Source organism: Corapipo altera, unplaced genomic scaffold (genome assembly GCF_003945725.1).
Source record: "Corapipo altera isolate COAL_440 unplaced genomic scaffold, ASM394572v1 65, whole genome shotgun sequence".
In the NCBI taxonomy this organism is placed as follows: Eukaryota; Metazoa; Chordata; class Aves; order Passeriformes; family Pipridae; genus Corapipo; species Corapipo altera.
This window is the reverse complement of record NW_020884891.1, coordinates 9,977,776-9,985,819: the sequence shown is the minus strand read 5'-3', so window position 1 is coordinate 9,985,819 and position 8,044 is coordinate 9,977,776.

Sequence of the window (8,044 nt, the reverse complement as noted above, 5' to 3'; positions counted from 1 at the left end):
TTCAGAGACTGTGTAAAAAATAGTCAAAGACTAATTGCAAAGAAGTGGGTGAGGCAAGCCCATAAATTAGAAGGGGTGAGAATGGAAAATAGAGAGGTCAAGATTAAGATGGTCAGATAAAACAAGCAGTGAAGGAAATGAGAGGGTATAAAAGGTGGCTTTTCTTTAGGTAGAAATCTCACAAACATACAGAGTAGAATTTAAATTGTGGGTACAGTGAAAAGCATCACATTAGAAAGAATATAAAATATATAAAGTGGTATATAGGATAAAAGAGTAAAAAGATTAGATGGAGTAGGCAAGAGGGAATTTGTGAATTAGATCCTAAACGTCCTACGTGCGGTATCCCAAATTTGAAGAAGCTAAAAAGGCAAGTCAGGCATTTGAATATAATGAGGGCAAGAACCCCAGCACCGATGTCTCCTGAAGAACCTCAACCCCCTTCTCTTAGTGACCTGTTAGTGAGATGAACAGGGACTGGTGAATTAATGCAATATGTCCTGAAAACTAAAGTAGGAGAAATTATGTCTTATGAGCCTGCAACAGCTAAAACAAAGATGTGTCCAAGGTTCGTGGGGATCTTGCTCGTGTTCTCTGGTGACTTTAGGTCACGTCTCCAAATCTTGCATGTGACATTGTTATTATGAGAGCTTTAGGATTATTTTATGATTTGTTTCTTCTAAGTTAGTATGGAATAGCTCTTCTGAGCTAAGTCGAAACAAAAATGGTCCAGAAGTAGTAGAACTGTGATTCTCTCCTCTAAATATCCAGTAATCTCACCACCTGTTCACCCCGTCTTTTTTTTTTTTTCTCCCTTGTCTGCTGCCATTCTCCCCTGTGCTCTGCAGTGCTCAGCCTGCATCTGAACAAATGTTAAGGGTGATGTATGGAGTGTAAATACAGGTTTCTCTGCTGACTTTCGGCCATAGGTAGTAAATGCATTAGCCTGAACAGCTACAAGGTTTATAGTCAATATTATGTGAGCACACAGGAACTGCTGTTGACTGTGCAAGTATCAAAGCCTATTGAATAGGTGCCACATGGGCCATAATAAAACTATCATTATTAATTATGACTGAAAAGTATGTGTGCATTAAGGTGGCAATTTACCTCTTTTATTTTTTTCCCCCCTCAATTTATTTCTGAGGCACAGTAGATTGTAAGTCACCTTTGCATTTTGAGAGAGAAAAGAATCTAACATTCTTGCATTATTTCAGAATAAAGGGAATGCTGCCTTATTGCCTTCCCAATTTCTACTGGAAGAAATTGTTACTAGTATTTGTGAGCTGTTCCACATAGAAATAGCCGATTTTATAACCTCTGTAATATAGGAGAACAGTAATCTGCTTTTCAATATTAGGTCAAGTTGCTCTCATCTAATCTTGTGTGTTCCTTCTTTACAGTTTCTGTGCTAGAAATTGTAAAAGGAAGTACTCTTATAAAAGATACATTTATCGAGTGAAGATTAGTTGTTTGTTGCTACTGACAGCGCTATGGATATGAAACATGTTCTTTAAAGCCATTGGTTAGAGCTATCCTTTTCTTTATGGCTACAGGTATAAAATACAGAATATGTTACCAAAATGTTCTATTTTATATAATATGAAAAAGATAATATGTCTTTAATCTTAAGCTTCTAGCAATTATTCTCTGTGAGGTGAACTATATATGGTTTATGTTATAATAAACCTATGAGCTTAGGCTGATTTTTTCTATATTGTTAAATTTAACTAAAACTCTACTTTGTGAACAAAATATCTATTGGCACAAATTAAAATATTGTAGGGGGAAAGGATTATTTCTACTCAAAGTGGATAAACTCTAGTAACTCCTCTGTAAGGTATATACAAGCCTTCTTTTTTCATGTATCCATGTATACAACAGAGCTTCCACATTAATTCTCTTGCCCTGTATGTCCCCAAAGTGTGCCAAAAAAGCTATTATTTTAGGAGATTAAGCTACCTTTTAAACTCGGAGCTGCAGGTTCAAGGTCTTCTTACTTTACTCTCTCTTACTTATTTTCCTCTTCCCTTCCTCTTTCTCCTCTCAAAAGAAGTGATGCTGGAAGTACTCATTATTTCAAATGAATGAAATTTATTAGGATTTGTGAGAATATTAAAGGATGGAGAAACTGCGCAAAAGCTTTCTCCTCAGTAAGGATGTGGTGCCAAAACAGTGATATCAAAATATGTTCTTTAAGATTGGTATTAATTTTCTTTTGCATTTGGGAGAAGTCCTTAGCTGGAATAAATCTGCAAAATTGATTTGCAGTCAGGGAAACTATTTTAGCTTGGACCAAGAGATCCTCTGTGACTGGCATCTTACACTGGGCTTTTTTTTTTTTTCTTGTAAGAAATTTAGCCCTCTGGAAACTGCAGTAGTTTAACTGAATTCAGGCTCAAAGCCTAAGCTTATTTTAAGATGAACTGTTTAGGTGATTTGAAGTCAGGATAATGACTACTCATGCTCCACTGAAATGCTTACTCCTAAAGACCTGGACTTAGGGAAGGACAGATAGGAGCAGTGATAGTGCACTTACAATTTCCTAGATTAATCTTCCTAGATTTTATTTCATTTTTGAAGTCTACCTGCAGATGATTTACATGCCTTATATTCGCAGTGGAGTCTAATAAGCTGCATTTGCTCCAGTGATTTTTCAGTCATTCTCTTGTGGGCTGTGCTACGCACATTCCTGCTACCGGTAACAACAGGGTCCTATCACTTTTCTCTTTTTCTCTCTTTCTTGCCACACTTATTCTTCTCACCCTCCACACTTGCTTTGTCGCATTTTTAATTTAAATCATTCCAGTTACTTTAGAAATGTGCATCCTTCCAAACAATTCCACTTATTTTTCATTAAATTCTTCAGTAAATGGCAACATCAGATGATTAGAATAGAGAATGGAGATGGCTTTAATGGAAGGTGGTTGAAGTTTAATTCTGTTTTACTCCTTCACTGTATTTCAATTAAAATAATAATTTTACAAATAAGTGCTTGATTGTATAATCTGAATTCTCCTTTTCTCTTTTGGCTGAGCAGGACTGCTTCTGTGTGTTTCTTGCAAGCTTCTTGTTTCAGCCGTGCACTAAGAGGCTTTGAAAAGCAAGCTCAATTGATAAGCTTAGGTAATCAAAGCCCTGCTAACACAAGCTTGATTCTCTCTGGCAGGGATGTAGCAGAGAGCAGTGACTGAGGTCTGGTACACAGACCTCACGTTGTCACTCTGGGCAGGTTATTTTCAGTTGCAGTGACCCAGGCTGAGCCTTCCGTCCTCTGGACATTTCCCTTCATTCTGTTTTTGATTCAGGTGTGGCTTTCTTCATACTGCACGTTCAGATCAGAGTGATAGAGCTCATGGAATAAGGGAAAGTAAGGTGAATACATGCTGTAATAGTCTATTGTGTTTTGGGGAGGAAACTGTTTATCTTGTTATTCTTTCATATATTAGTGCTGGAATGGAAAATCCCAGTACTGATACAGTTCCTTATGCACCTGACAGCTGCAGCAAGGCATGTGCTGGAGAATATCCTCAGCTGCTTGTGCTGCTGAGGATATGTCTGAGAATTAGAATTTACTTTTTTTAAAGGAGAAGAAAGCACTCAGCTTTTTCTTCTCATCTTAGGTAGATTGCAAACCCTCAGTTCAATATCTGTGTTACATTCCTTTCATCAGGTCCTCCCTTAGTAGTCTTTTTCTTAACATAAACAATCTTAATCTTTTCTATCTCCATTTATGAGAGAGTTCTGCTCTGCTCCTCTGTCTAGAGCTTTCTTGGGGATGTATCTAAGAATCATGAGGGGCAACTCAGGGTGTGAAAGAAAGATGTTATTCTGAGGAGTAACTGAAGCCTTGTTAGCAACAGAGGTTTTCTGTTTAAAAGTACACAGGGCAGAGTTACATCTTTGCAGCAGGATCCTTAGGATTACTTATGTGGGCAAAGGATTTTCAAAATTATACCCTAATAGAAACATTTTCAATAGAGAAAATTGATTTGTCTGTGTATTTGAGATATGTGTATAATACCATTAGTGTATATACAGATGCATTCACTACAGTTTTACATTAAAAATATGACACTCTGTTGCAAGGTCAAGAATTGGAGAACTGGAAAAATCTAAATTTGTAGTTCTTTGTGCAACCTTAATTCTATGCATGCTGGATTTCTTCCAACACTTATCTTCCAACGCTGAGCTCTTATCTTGCTCAAAGCCCAAAGTGTTTGGAGGAGTAGGTCGGATGATGGAATTTGAAAAACATGTCGTAATCCTAAAAGGGCAGAATAAAGACTGCCTGGCAGCATAAGGCTGCTGTTTCCTAAGCTGAAGTGATTTGCAATCTAAACATTTTAACGCAGTTTACTGGATGTCATTTTCTATTTATTTTGTTAAAGGCAAAGAGAAAAACAAATCTGTTATGAGTAATTGCAGAAGCTGTTCTATGGCATATCATCAGGGTCTGAGAGCCCTTCCTCCAGCACTGCCACCTCAGCTCTGGCAGCAGCTGGCAGCAGTAACTGGCTGCTGCAGGCTCTGAAACTGTGGAAGAAAAGTAGTCTGTGTAAGTCGAGGTTTCTGGAGATGGGGTGGCAGCAGTGAGGATAATGTAGGGTCTCTGGATGGCGCTTGGCTCAGCTGCTGTCACCAAGGCTTGCTGGGAAGGATGTTCAGCTGGATGCTCAGCCAGCGTGGGGCTGCGTTGTCCCGAGAAAAGCAAGTGGAAAACGGTGACCTTTGGAGTTTTGACAGCTCTTGGAGAAGGGAACGAACTGACTGTTCTAACATTTTTTTCACCACTGTATTAGTTTTTTATTCACATATGTTGAGAAAATATGAGATAATTAATGGAGATGTTATTGATTTTATATTTAGATATTGAGTTTTTCTTGCTTTTATAAAAAGGGTACACTGTCGCTGTTTATTACATGTAGCAACATTTCTTGGTTGACATTAAGAAACTACTTTCCCAGAACTCAAGGTGTATTTATATTTACTTCTGTCCACAGACAAAATACCACTTTTTGAATAAAATGTTATTAAGTTTCCTATCATGTCACTGATAATTGTTATTAATGGAATAAGTGTTATTCTTCCCAGTAGACCTGCCAAGCCAAAGAATAAAAGTCTAAGGAAGTAGAATTAATAACTCTGTTGCAATGCATCATATGGATAAGCCAGTAATTGCAAGGTCAGATGGGCGTACATAGATAGATGGTTAACTGGTTGTGCTGTAATGGAAGCACAGGCCTCTTACATATGTTTATGAATAATGTTTCTCATAAAGACACTAGATTGATTGTCTACAAAACCATCTTCTGAACCAGAAATGATCAACACTCATAGTAATGAAATATTAAAGATAAATTTGTGAATCCATTTTAGAATTAATTTTCAAGCCCTTATAACTTGCTGCTCAGTCATTGCTTATTCCAGAAATGAGATACATGAAAAATTCTGATAAAAGAATGTTCCGTCTCTTTTTCTGTTAACATATTTACCAATATCTTTATAACTGATCTGTCTTCTCTTTAGCCCAAATGAAAGAATTGAAAGCTTCAAATCACTGACAAAAGAGGAAGTTGAAAAATACGTAGCTTGAGTTTCTCTGAGAGAATGAGTATATAGTTATATTTTTGTGTTATAAGAGACACAGGAATTAGATTTGTTGGTTTCCTAGCAACTAAGAGTCTCAGGATTTTAAAACTGAAGATCAAACTTCTATCACCTGCTCAGAAGTACAGACAGATGTGTATTAATAAAAACAGTTTCTGAAAAATTTCAGGGTAAGCCACTGTAGTATTTTATAGTACTCTAAAAATAAGACCTGGCTTTCTAGATCAATATCAACCCTAATCACAGGTTAGCAATAACTAACATCTTTCTCATGTTATTTAAGATATTTATCAAATTCTGTTAAATATGTCCTTTGAGTCTTTTCAGGGAGAAATAGGATCAACTACCAGGAGAAAGGAAGATGGAACTTCAGAAAGAAACAATTTTGCATTTTTTTTGTACGCCTCTAGTTGTGTATTTTAAACTCCAGTTTGTTTTTAGTCCTTTGCCATGGTAGTCCTTTTTCATGCTTTGAAATTCAGACTTCAGGTTGTCTTTTTTTGCTAAAGTATTTTGCAGTAGTAGCATGTGCGACTTCTATGTAGTAGCTTCCCAACCAGTGTGTTTCACTGCTTAAATGCAGAACACTCTTCAGGATGGAAAGATGGTCTGTGGCCTCTTCTCCCACGAGTGATAACAGTGTGAATATATTCATGTGGCATGCCCCCTTGCAGGGACTGGGGCTCAGCACAGTGCAGGTTCTTCCAGCTGTTGCCTGCAATGACCCTGGTTCCTGGGCATGATCAGGGAGGCTTTCCTTGCTGCATGAAGTGCTTTGCACGACATTCCCTTGTTCACACAAGTGAGCCCAGCAGTTTAACAGAAACTCTTGATTTCAAGATCGCAAATATAAACTTAGTGATGGACAACATATTCATGAGCTTAATTCTGAGTTAATAAGGGTGGATGCTTCTGCTTGATGCCTTATTCTAGCTGTTTGAAATACAAATTGCATTATTCTCAAATAGGAAGTAGCAAACCATAGGCAGGCTAAAAAAATTAGAGGAAATGATAATTAAATGATCCTAGAATGGTTTGGGTTCAAAGGAACCTTAAAGATAGTTTAGTTCCAAGCCCCTGCCATGGGCAGGAACACTTTATACTAGACCAGGTTGATCCAAGCCCCATCCAGTCTGACCTTGAACACTTCCAGGGATGGGGCATTCGCGGTTTCTCTTTGCAATCTGTGCTGGTGACTCACCATCCCCCCAGTAAAGATGACAAATGACTGGAAGCCATGATATGTAGAAATGAAGAGCAAGCTAAATTCTATGTATGCTGTTTTGGACATAAATAAGTAGCTTTGAGAATGTACCTGTGTGGTGGAACACTTGTTACCTATGATACATTCTGTTACTTACAGTTTCCTTGGACACTTGACTGGCTTTCAGCGAGTATCAGAAGGGCCTGGACACTGTGTGTGAACCATAGTTATATCTAGAGGTAAATGACTAGTGCTGATATTTTTTTAAGAGCAATGTTGAAGGATATTAGCAGTTGACTTAAGCTTTTAATGTACTATGGACTGGGGCAAATGGTTCCATACTTATTGCAGATTTATTGTCTCCTTCTGGAAACAGACGTAGGCTGTGGAACATGGGACATAAAATCTGATCTGTCTGAAATAGCTTTCTGTTCTTGGTGGTGCAACTCATACTCCTTTTTATGGTTGTTGCTTTTTATATTGTCTTTTCACCTTAATCTGAACTTTTTTGCCAGCCTGATCAAAGCCACTATCCCTACCTTGACAATACACTCCATTTTTCTTTTGACACAGTTGTGTGTGACTCCTGGTCTGTGAGGAAGGAGTTAGGAGCCTAAGAAAAGGTCGACAGGGTGCTCCTTGCCCTCCAAGTTAATGGATTTGAACTGTGTTTTGATGCCTTTCCTACTACGTAAAGTGTTCTTCTGGTGTCCCACAATGTTTTATAAACAAAGCAACTTGATTTATTTGTACAGACTATGTGCCAGCAGTTTCAGTGTGATTCAAGGAATCTAATCGATCTCCAGATCTGGAAAGCTCCAAGGAAGCATAAACACCCATTCTCCACATCTCAGTTGTTGACATTACTGGTATTCTGTCCACTGCAGTTGAGTCCTGGAAACATGGGAAATTCTGCAGTATTTCAGCATATTGTACTTAAACACACACTCTGCTACACAGGGAGCATGAGCAGCTGCCTGTCACCTGGGCTTTCCTTGTCCTTCCTCTGGTCTTAGCAAAGACACTCAGGGCTGTGCCTTGGCCCTCAGTGCAGATTCCCTTCTCTCTGCAGCTCTTTTTTCCAGTCAGGAAGCAGGAAGGATCAGGCTCACCTGCTGCTGCACCTCCCTTTGATTTGTAAGGTTTGTCTCACTTCTTTCTCACCATGACATTGGTGCACTTTAGACTCAGCTCCTCTTTTCAGTAGATTTCTTCTGGTTTTTTTTTTTT